The following is a 12,788-nucleotide window of genomic DNA, read 5'->3' as shown; positions in this document are numbered from 1 at the left end:
CGATGAGCTTTGTAAAAATCGACGCGTTTCAGAAAGGCGGGGCATAGAGGAGAAACTATAATGTACATTATATGGAAAATAATGTGTTTTTTTAACCTTAAACCACATAAACACATTGCCTTACACCAAATACACAAAATAATGTTCTTTTTAGCAACGTCATGACCCCTTTAATAATAATAAAAAAATTACGATTTCTATTCCTAGTCTGTTAAAACTCTGACACTTCAAAATGTTCTTATAGAAATCATAAAATAAATCCATATGAATGGAGCGGTTTAATCTAAAGGCTCTTTCTTACTTTTGGACCAAATGGTTCTAAGAATGTTAAGGAGCAGCCCCAATTATATTTCCACTTGAACTTGTTTAGGCATGGTCTGATTACAAGCCGTTCTCGGTCTGGAATTCTTAGCCAAACATGCTGAACCGTGCTGTAGAATGCCTGTAGTGACGTCGCTGCTCAGGATTGGTCATTTGTCTGTTTCCTAGCCACCAGTTTCTCTGTAGCTGGCCAAGTGAGCTATTTGAGTGAGGTTATCACAAGTTAATAGTAAAATTAAAAGAAATATTTCATCCTTAATAACACGGTCACTACACTCTTAAAAATAAAGGTGCTTAAAAGGTTCTTCGCAGCAATGCCATAGAAGAACCATTTTTGGTTCCACAAAGAACCATTCAGTCAAAGTTTCTTTAAAGAACCATCTCTTTCTTACCTTTTTATAATCAGAAGAACCTTCTTTCACCACAAAGAACCTTTTGTGAAATAGAAAGGTTCTTCAGATGTTAAAGGTTCTTTATGGAACCATTTAGACAAAAAGGTTCTTCTAGCATCGTGAAGCACCTTTATTTTTAAGAGTGTATTTACATCTCGTACCATATCTTAACTCTTGCATTACAACGACTGGCATGTTTGTGTCGCATTCCAAATGGCTCCGTTATCAGCCCAACAATGAAAAATGAAACCATATCGGCATGGTCCGGATCACCAACGAGAATTGTTATACATATATATATATATATATATTATGGGACACCTACAGGGATTCTCAATCCTTTTCAACTAAAGGTCCCTATCCAACACAATTTTTAAATATATTTCCTCCAGCATTTCTGCTATAATTATGACAAAGCTGCTTGTTCTTAATATTTTTTTAATAAACAAACTGTCAAACAAACAGAAACAATAGTTATTGAGGGGTAAAAAAATAAAGAAATGATTTATTGATTGTATGCATTTTTATTTGAATTTATTAATGATGATATTAATATTATTAATAATAATTAATTAATTTGAATAATTTTTAAGACATCCTGTAGTCCCATTGAAAGTTTGCTGGGGTCTCTTGGATGACAACCACTAATCCAACAGTATTTGCCAGATGGTGTTAAAATATACCACAGTATACCAGAGAAATTATACATAGTGCTGTCCACTTGGATCAGGAAGCTAGAGATCAGTGCTAATATCAAGTATACAATAGTTATTGAGGGGTAAAAAAATAAAGAAATGATTTATTGATTGTATGCATTTTTATTTGAATTTATTAATGATGATATTAATATTATTAATAATAATTAATTAATTTGAATAATTTTTAAGACATCCTGTAGTCCCATTGAAAGTTTGCTGGGGTCTCTTGGATGACAACCACTAATCCAACAGTATTTGCCAGATGGTGTTTAAATATACCACAGTATACCAGAGAAATTATGAGCAGAATACAAATTACATTATTTTAATGTTAATGTCATTAATATCATGAGACAACAAAACTGAAAAAATAAATGGTAATGCATCGCCTCATCCTGTAGTCCCATTGAAAGTTTGCTGGGGTCTCTTGGATGACAACCACTAATCCAAGTGGTTAGGGCTTTTGTATACACCTGATCGTTGAATCTTGTTTACATTCGTTACATAGTGCTGTCCACTTGGATCAGGAAGCTAGAGATCAGTGCTAATATCAAGTATAAATGGGACCTTAGTGAAAGGCACAGATTAAAAGACTGAAAATGAACACCTGATTTTTTTTCAAAGCAGACTGATCATTAAGTGCAGTGAAACAAAATGTTAAAACTGTAAATGACTTGATGTTAGATTAGCTTGAATTATTCTTTAGTATATGAAAACGGGGTGGAAGTGAGAAGAACCAGTTAATTCAATTATAAATGGTCACTTACCATAGAGAGATAGAGGAGGTAATGGATCACTGGTGCAGATGAAAAATTGTGATAAATTAAATGGTGCAAGGTTACCCCAATTTCTATAATCACACATATACGCTTTGCAGTTCTGTGATAAACCGCTATGAAAGCCTGGGTGGATCTTCATTGCTGCTGGACAGGATGTTTTTAGTATGACGAGGTTGCTCAGAATAAAAACAATGACTCTCTAGGAGAGGTTCAAATATTTAGATTGGATGCATGGCAAACAAAACAGCAAGAAATTGAGTTCAGGATCTCACTGCGGGAAAAGAATGATCGAAACATGGCTCAGTAATTAGCTAACGGGGAGCTAATGGGCAAAACTACAAATAGTCACACAAGACTCGTTCCTGTCTCTATCACAGCTGCTTGTTGATACTTCTAATACCATTACTACTGAGACAGTAGGAAAACAAACCTCCTTAAAGTCCAAGTGAAACACTAACAGAAGATACATTCTAATATTTTTCATAGCAATGCATCAAAAGCATTTTGCATTTTGTGTGCAGGTTTTTGTACATTATTAATTTACAAGTGCATTCAAATTATATCAGTATTCACAGGGAATCGAATCCACAAATGTATTGTTAGCACCATGTGCTATAAACTGAGCAAATTGATCTAAAATATCTTGATACAACATGGCAAAGTGAGGAGCAAGTAGATGACATTACGATAAAGCATGGCCGCTTGTCTTTGCTAGGCTCTTTGTCAGGCTACATTGATCAGGAATGAGCATGCAGCTGTAGGCGGGCAGAGGCTCCAAACCTCAGCCTCTCAAGCCTGCTTATTTCATTTAGTCTAAGAGCTTCCATTAGTCATCACCATCAGCTTTAATAAAATTTCCCTCCAGATGGTAGAGGAGAAGGCGGTGCCACCAAAGTGAACCTTTCATTTGTTGGTGAATGGTAAAAGTAAAAATCTATTATGGAAGTCACTTGCAAGTTCTGAATGACGATAAAGTGATGTTAATAAAAATGGGTTTTAGTATAGTCTGCCACAAAAGGAAGGTCTACAACATTTCACCATACGCAATAAATCAGTGGTTCGCAATGGATCATGACCTAAAAATGGGCCATCTGGGGGAAAAAAAATGCTACAAGCAAATAAAAAAAAATAAAAAACTAATTGTACACATTTAGTTTGTACACAAAGCAAATTAAACAGACTCATCTTTTATATTTAAAAAAATACATATTACATATTAAATAATACATAAATACAATTCAAAGATTTGACATCAGTATACACATTTAGTTTGTACACAAAGCAAATTAAACAGACTCATCTTTTATATTAAAAAAATACATATTACATATTAAATAATACATAAATACAATTCAAAGATTTGACATCAGTCATTTTTTTAAGAAATTAAAAAATAGAGATTAAAGAAAATTAATACAAATCAAAAGTGTCAGTACAGACATTTATAATGATTTCTATTCCAAATAAATGTTGAACTTTCTATTCATCAAAGAATCCGGTTTCCACAAAAATATTAAGTGGCATAACTGTTTTCAACATTGATAAAAAGAAATTATATTTGAGCACCAAATCAGCATTTTAGAATGATTTCTGAAGGATCATGTTATACTGCATCACAGGAATAAATTACTTTTTAAAATTATAATTTATTATATATATATATATATACACACAAATAGAAAAGTGTTATTTAAATCATTATAATATTTTACAATATTACTGTTTGTACTGTATTTTTGATCAAATAAGCAAAGTCTAGGTGAGTATAAGAGACTTCTTTCAAAAACATTTTTAAAAAATCTCACAACCAAACTTTCGAACAGTAGTGTATATGTAAAATAATTTGAATAAAATGTTTAATTTAAAACATTTTTTGTATAATCATTTTTCAATTTAAAAAAGTCACAATAAACTATTTTGGTTGAGCCACCACTGGCTGTCCAATGTAAAATTTGGGTCCTGAAGCAAAACCACTGTCCAATAGATCACTTTTAAAAAGTTAGATATTCAGCATTTTGCATCAGCTGGGAGCATGAGAAATGATGGAGGGGATTATAATGTTTCATGCAGAGTGGAAACCATTTAATCTGTCTTTCCCAAAAGTCTAAAAACCACTTACTCATTCTAAACATAAAAGTACGATGATGTGCAGAGTACTGAAAATATGATGAAAGACAAAAATGCTGGCCAGCTCCACTGAAAAGATGATGCTGATTTATGTGGGTTAGAAGCTGTTCTAGCAGGGGGACCACCATAATTTTAGAATCTGGTCATTTCATACACAGTCTACTTGCCTCCGTAATATGACATAAAAATCAGGCCCTAAAGGCTGTGGCCTATGAACTTTCCAAAGTTTCCAAATATGCTGGCTCTTTGAAAGGATAGTAGATTTTAAATGAGGGGTCAACATTCCTACCCTATGAGAAAGATAGATAAACTTTGTGAGCAGGCTTCTCTATATGGATCAGTAGCAATGGCTGCCGTGCCTCCCTTTCTGACCCTCCTCTCTGCTCCCTTCATTTCTAAGAAGCCGCTGTTTGAGAGCGCAAGGCTCTTTGAGAACCTCCACCTTCTAAGAATGCTCTGGCTCCTTTTATTTCTTCCTTCAGAATCAGAAGCCCACAGTCTTTTTTTGGTCTTTCGCTCTCTGGCTTTCTTCTTGTCACCTCCTGGTCCCTGCAGAGGAACAGTGAATTGATCTGCAGCTCTAAGCCAAGTATGCATCCACAAGCACAGATGCACAAACACACACACACACACACACACCCCTCCTGTGGTTTGCTAGTGATTGTATTCACACGCACACAGAGCAATCTTCAAAATGAAAACTGTAATAGGATTACTCTAAGACACCGCATTGTGTGACAGACATTGGACAAACTAAAAAATATTGCATTTCCTGATATTTCTCGTTTTTCAAACAATGCTGCCAATCTTCTGGGTAAAATAACAACTCAACCCGTCAAAAGAACTCTGAAATAAGTGCTATACTTGGAAGATAGAAGAGTTTATTTCAATTAATTTTGACAATGAAAATAATAACAACAGTCTTCAAAGACTATACTAACATCATCTGTGAAAACTACATTCCCAAAAAACTACATTGCCCAAGATTACTGTTATAAACATGGTGTCAAAAAGGTAAAGGAGGAGGTGTTGCTACAATTGATAGTAATATTTTCAGTATTTCTCAGAAGTCTGGTTTCAAGTATACTTCCTTTGAAGTAATGGTGCATCATTTACCATTATCTAGAGAAATAAGTGTTAATGATGATGAATCCCTTTGTACTGGCTACTGTATACAAGCCACCATAAAGACTTTATTAAAGAATTTGCTGATTTTCTGTCACAATAAACTATTTTGGTTGAGCCACCACTGGCTGTCCAATGTAAAATTTGGGTCCTGAAGCAAAACCACTGTCCAATAGATCACTTTTAAAAAGTTAGATATTCAGCATTTTGCATCAGCTGGGAGCATGAGAAATGATGGAGGGGATTATAATGTTTCATGCAGAGTGGAAACCATTTAATCTGTCTTTCCCAAAAGTCTAAAAACCACTTACTCATTCTAAACATAAAAGTACGATGATGTGCAGAGTACTGAAAATATGATGAAAGACAAAAATGCTGGCCAGCTCCACTGAAAAGATGATGCTGATTTATGTGGGTTAGAAGCTGTTCTAGCAGGGGGACCACCATAATTTTAGAATCTGGTCATTTCATACACAGTCTACTTGCCTCCGTAATATGACATAAAAATCAGGCCCTAAAGGCTGTGGCCTATGAACTTTCCAAAGTTTCCAAATATGCTGGCTCTTTGAAAGGATAGTAGATTTTAAATGAGGGGTCAACATTCCTACCCTATGAGAAAGATAGATAAACTTTGTGAGCAGGCTTCTCTATATGGATCAGTAGCAATGGCTGCCGTGCCTCCCTTTCTGACCCTCCTCTCTGCTCCCTTCATTTCTAAGAAGCCGCTGTTTGAGAGTGCAAGGCTCTTTGAGAACCTCCACCTTCTAAGAATGCTCTGGCTCCTTTTATTTCTTCCTTCAGAATCAGAAGCCCACAGTCTTTTTTTGGTCTTTCGCTCTCTGGCTTTCTTCTTGTCACCTCCTGGTCCCTGCAGAGGAACAGTGAATTGATCTGCAGCTCTAAGCCAAGTATGCATCCACAAGCACAGATGCACAAACACACACACACACACACACACCCCTCCTGTGGTTTGCTAGTGATTGTATTCACACGCACACAGAGCAATCTTCAAAATGAAAACTGTAATAGGATTACTCTAAGACACCGCATTGTGTGACAGACATTGGACAAACTAAAAAATATTGCATTTCCTGATATTTCTCGTTTTTCAAACAATGCTGCCAATCTTCTGGGTAAAATAACAACTCAACCCGTCAAAAGAACTCTGAAATAAGTGCTATACTTGGAAGATAGAAGAGTTTATTTCAATTAATTTTGACAATGAAAATAATAACAACAGTCTTCAAAGACTATACTAACATCATCTGTGAAAACTACATTCCCAAAAAACTACATTGCCCAAGATTACTGTTATAAACATGGTGTCAAAAAGGTAAAGGAGGAGGTGTCGCTACAATTGATAGTAATATTTTCAGTATTTCTCAGAAGTCTGGTTTCAAGTATACTTCCTTTGAAGTAATGGTGCATCATTTACCATTATCTAGAGAAATAAGTGTTAATGATGATGAATCCCTTTGTACTGGCTACTGTATACAAGCCACCATAAAGACTTTATTAAAGAATTTGCTGATTTTCTATTTGAGTTAGTGCTGGCTGCAGAGAAAACGCAAAGAAAGAAGGCATAACTTTTATTCTCGCTGTAGTATTAGGCTTGTTCGAGATGCATCGCGAGAGCCCCAATAGAGCAGACGACTCTTTATGCTTTTAAATTGCTCTCGCGGTACTTTGATGTCATACACCGATCGTTCTGCGCAGCGCCGATGCATCTCTAACAAGCCTATTGTTGCCGCCGATGCCATGTCGTGGAGACGCTGTGTGTTTCCTTGCGAAAGCCAAACTACTTTGTTTGGCCTTCTAGGACAAAACTAGAAATCAGTGGTTAATCAATGGTAATGTTCCAGAACAGTACAATCCAAATATTCCAGTGTGTGCAGCACATTTTACGGAGGAAAGTTTCCTGAACCTGGCAAGGGGCGTAACATTTCTGTCACACGCTTGAGGTATTCGGCCAATCACAACGCACTAGATAGCTGGCCAATCAGAGCACACCGCGCTTTTCAGAACGATGAGCTTTGTAAAAATCGACGCGTTTCAGAAAGGCGGGGCATAGAGAAGCAACAATAATGTACAGTATGTGGAAAATAATGTGGTTTTTTTTACCTTAAACCACATAAACACATTGCATTACACCAAATTAGACTTGTGCCGGTATTCGGTGAATATCGTGATAATACCGCATACCGTGATAAAAGCATTAGCAATTAATTGCAACATGAAAGTTCGATACCGGCATATCCCTACACCAAATACACAAAATAATGTTCTTTTTAGAAATGTCATATGACCCCTTTAATATCCATGTTGATAATGAAATAGATGCATTGGGATCAACATTTATAGACATTCTGAACTCTATTGGGGTCAGACAACATGTGCCAGGGCCTACTCATTGTCGTAATCATACTTTAGATTTAATACTGTCACATGATGGAATTTATGTTAATGGAATTGAAATTCTGCAGCAGAGTGATGATATCTTGAATCATTATCTAGTCTTGTGTATACTCCATTTTACGCTTAATAAGATTGAGGAAAACAGTCCGATATCGTGGTATAATGAGCATACTCAAGCCTTAAAGACACCAGCCTGAAAAATGGAGCGAGCGGGAAGAAAACAAAACTTTAGGTATTTTGTATTGCATGGAGGGAAAGTACTTCTACTTATAGAAAAGCTCTAAATACTGCTAGATCATTTATTCAGTACAGTGGCTAAATTAACGAAAAATAAAGCATAAACAGGCGCAGACATTTCCCAACAGCACAGCGGTAATGACTTTATGAACTTCTTTACTTCCAAGATCGATACTATTAGAGATAAAATTCTAACAATGCAGTCGTCAGCTACAGTATCGCATCAGAGAGTGCACTATAGATCCCCTGAGGAACAATTCCACTCATTCTCTGCTACAGGAGAGGAAGAATTGTATAATCTTGTCAAATAACCAAAACCAACATGTATGTTAGACCCTATTCCATCTAAGCTGCTACTAAAAGAGGTGCTTCCAGAAGTCATATATCCTCTTCTGAATATTATTAATTTGTCTGTCATTAGTATATGTCCCAAAATTAAGCCTCTCATTTAAAAACCTGATCCTAGAGAATTAGCTAATTACAGACCCATCTAAAATTTCTCTTTTCTGTCAAAAATAAACTGTTATGCTAATGATACTCAGCTCTATAGTTCTTTGTTGGCCCGACAAACATACCAATTCACAAAACGGAATGCATAGTTGATATAAAAAACTGGATGACTAGTAATTTCCTATTGCTAAATTCTGAAAAAACAGGTGTTAATTATTGGACCAAAAACCTCTGCATGTAATTACCTAGAACACTGTCTAACACTGACTTAACACTTATGGCTGCTCTGTCAATTATCTGTCATCAGTTAGGAACCTAGGTGTGCTATTTGATAGCAATCTTTTCTTTAAAAACCATGTTTCTTGCATTTGTAAAACCGCATTTTTCCATCTTAAAAATATTTCTAAATTACAACTTATGCTCACAATGTCAAATGCAGAAATGTTAATTCATGCATTCATGACCTCAAGGTTAGATTATTGTAATGCTTTATTGGGTGGTTGCTCTGCATGCTTAATAAACAAACTCCAGCTGGTCCAAAATGCAGCAGATAGAGTTCTTACGAGAACCAGGAAGTACAACCAATATTAGCCCGGTTCTGTCAAATCTGAACTGGCTCACTATTGAACATCTTATACATTTAAAAAATCTCGCTAATTAATTATAAAGTCCTGAATGGTTTAGCTCCTCAGTACTTGAGCAAGCTCATATCGCATTATAGTCCTTCACATCCATTGCAATCTCAAAACTCAGGCCATTTGATAATACCTAGAATTTCAAAAACAACTGTGGCAGATCCTTTTCCTATTTAGTGCTCAATATCTGGAACAATCTACCTAGCGTTGTTCGGGAGGCAGACACACTCTGTCAGTTTAAATCTAGATTAAAGACCCATCTCTTTAACCTGGCATACACATAATACACTATCACATTTCTATAATTCAGATTAAAGAGAGCAGCCTGGAAAATGGAGCGCAGCTGGAAGAAAACAAAACTAGAGGTGTTTCGTATTGCATGGTGGGAAAGTACTTCTACTTATAGAAAAGCTCTAAATACTGCTAGATCATTTATTCAGTACAGTGGCTAAATTAACGAAAAATAAAGCATAAACAGGCGCAGACATTTCCCAACAGCACAGCGGTAATGACTTTATGAACTTCTTTACTTCCAAGATCGATACTATTAGAGATAAAATTCTAACAATGCAGTCGTCAGCTACAGTATCGCATCAGAGAGTGCACTATAGATCCCCTGAGGAACAATTCCACTCATTCTCTGCTACAGGAGAGGAAGAATTGTATAATCTTGTCAAATAACCAAAACCAACATGTATGTTAGACCCTATTCCATCTAAGCTGCTACTAAAAGAGGTGCTTCCAGAAGTCATATATCCTCTTCTGAATATTATTAATTTGTCTATGTCATTAGTATATGTCCCAAAATTAAGCCTCTCATTTAAAAACCTGATCCTAGAGAATTAGCTAATTACAGACCCATCTAAAATTTCTCTTTTCTGTCAAAAATAAACTGTTATGCTAATGATACTCAGCTCTATAGTTCTTTGTTGGCCCGACAAACATACCAATTCACAAAACGGAATGCATAGTTGATATAAAAAACTGGATGACTAGTAATTTCCTATTGCTAAATTCTGAAAAAACAGGTGTTAATTATTGGACCAAAAACCTCTGCATGTAATTACCTAGAACACTGTCTAACACTGACTTAACACTTATGGCTGCTCTGTCAATTATCTGTCATCAGTTAGGAACCTAGGTGTGCTATTTGATAGCAATCTTTTCTTTAAAAACCATGTTTCTTGCATTTGTAAAACCGCATTTTTCCATCTTAAAAATATTTCTAAATTACAACTTATGCTCACAATGTCAAATGCAGAAATGTTAATTCATGCATTCATGACCTCAAGGTTAGATTATTGTAATGCTTTATTGGGTGGTTGCTCTGCATGCTTAATAAACAAACTCCAGCTGGTCCAAAATGCAGCAGATAGAGTTCTCACGAGAACCAGGAAGTACAACCAATATTAGCCCGGTTCTGTCAAATCTGAACTGGCTCACTATTGAACATCTTATACATTTAAAAAATCTCGCTAATTAATTATAAAGTCCTGAATGGTTTAGCTCCTCAGTACTTGAGCAAGCTCATATCGCATTATAGTCCTTCACATCCATTGCAATCTCAAAACTCAGGCCATTTGATAATACCTAGAATTTCAAAAACAACTGTGGCAGATCCTTTTCCTATTTAGTGCTCAATATCTGGAACAATCTACCTAGCGTTGTTCGGGAGGCAGACACACTCTGTCAGTTTAAATCTAGATTAAAGACCCATCTCTTTAACCTGGCATACACATAATACACTATCACATTTCTATAATTCAGATCCGTTAAAGGATTGTTAGGCTGTATTAATTAGGTCAACTGGAACCGGGAACACTTCCTATAACGCCCGATGTACTTGCTACATCGTAAGAAGAATGGCTTCTACGCTAATATTAGTCTGTTTCATTCTTATTCTGAGGTCACCGTAGCCACCTAGATTCCAGTCCTTATCCAGACCAGATGATGGATCAGCACCTAGAGACAACCTCTATAGCCTGAATGTCAGCGGAGACCATGTCAGCTAGATGAGCCCCAGAGACAGATCCCCTGCGAAGACCTCGTCAACTAAACGGCCATCAGGACAAGACCACAGGAACCAGACAATTCCTCTGCATCTGGAGACACCATTGGAAGAGCTCCAGAAAGCACATTATTCACCGTTAAAGCACCATAAATGTAGCCCATACTACTTGGATGCTACATTCCAAGCCTTCAAAAGCCAAAGATGGCTTTGCATGAGGAAAAGACTGAAAATTAGGTCATTATTTATTGATAATGTTTCTCCATTCCATTCCACACATACATTCCATGTTTGGTTGCAGCACATCTGAGAACCAATGGCATGCGGCATCACTGAGTATTTTTGAACTGATTTTCACAGAATAATGACTTAAATTACTTGGTCTATTCCTCACAAAAAGCTATCGTGTGACTTGATAAGACACTGAATATAGAGTACAACAGACTACTGTATATTTTTGGCATTTTCTTTTTAGAGAAAAACAGATATGGTCATTACAAATGGCCATTGTATGGCAAAAGCTGTGTAATGATTCTTCAAAAAATTTTCTTTTTTGTTCCTCAGAAAAAAACAATAGCGTACAGGTTTAGAAAATCATGAGGGTAAGCAAATAATGACAAATGTAATTTTTGGGTGAAGTATGCTTTTATATATTTAAATATTACTTATACTTAAAGAGCAGGTCATATGGGTTTTTGAAAAATATCTCTTTTGCAGTTTATAACGTAGCTATCGTAGCTATAAATGAAAACAACCTGCAAAGTTGTTAATCAAAAAAGTGCATGATAAATAAAGATATTTTCTCTCAAAAGAGAGAGTCGATTCTGAATCGCCTTAACGAGTCGTCATATTTTCGTAAAGGTGCTTTGTCAATGGTAGCACTCGCCAACTTGCTCAAGGACTCCTCTCTGTGCCAATCACAACAGGTTTGGCCAGCTGACCAATCAGAGCAGAGTAGGCTTATGGAAGGGAGGGGTTTGCTCCGAACTTGCTTGGAACTAATCGTTTCGAAATCATTGGCAAATGACTCTCATATTAAATGTATATTCTGAGAAAATTACGTTTCCTGACCTTAGATGCATTTAAAACTGTTGTAGGGGACTCCAACACAATATTAGGACACTTTAAAATACCATATGACCTGCTCGTTAAGAGTCAATGATTGAAAGGAGCATATGTTTAACACCACTGTGAAAATCCCAACTGGGTGAAAAAGCATTTAACCAAGCATAAAAACATTTTTACTTCATATTTTCAATGGAACTTTTGTTCTTGTTTCCCCTGCACTTACAGGCACAGTTCTTCATAGACAGTTTGAGGTTCACCACTAACCACTGACACCTGAAAAGCTCCACTCAATGTCGAAATTTCAGTGAAGAGGGGCTAAAACACTTTAGGTGAACAACAGCTCTCCCAGGCAGGGTAATATTTTATGTGGCAGTTAAATCAAAACAGTCAGACAGGTACATTGTCAGAGGATTTATGTAGTCTGGACCGGTCTCTTCTGCTCAGCCAAATGAAAGAATGCAAAAGAAAGAGACAGGCGGCATGAAAACATATGGGAGGAATAATTAATAGTTTTATTTATTTTTTTTTTTTTT

General features: G+C 36.1%; 1 protein-coding gene across 1 annotated transcript in view; it reads right to left on the bottom strand.

Moving 5' to 3' along the window:
* LOC107714421 (semaphorin-5B-like) overlaps positions 1-12,788 on the bottom strand; it is a 119,169-nt gene that overhangs the window by 100,939 nt on the left and 5,442 nt on the right. The gene's annotated exons all lie outside the window — the stretch shown is intronic.

This window comes from Sinocyclocheilus rhinocerous, unplaced genomic scaffold, assembly GCF_001515625.1.
Source record: "Sinocyclocheilus rhinocerous isolate Xijiao unplaced genomic scaffold, SAMN03320098_v1.1 scaffold12, whole genome shotgun sequence".
In the NCBI taxonomy this organism is placed as follows: domain Eukaryota; kingdom Metazoa; phylum Chordata; class Actinopteri; order Cypriniformes; family Cyprinidae; genus Sinocyclocheilus; species Sinocyclocheilus rhinocerous.
This window is presented reverse-complemented; position numbering and strand designations above follow the sequence as displayed.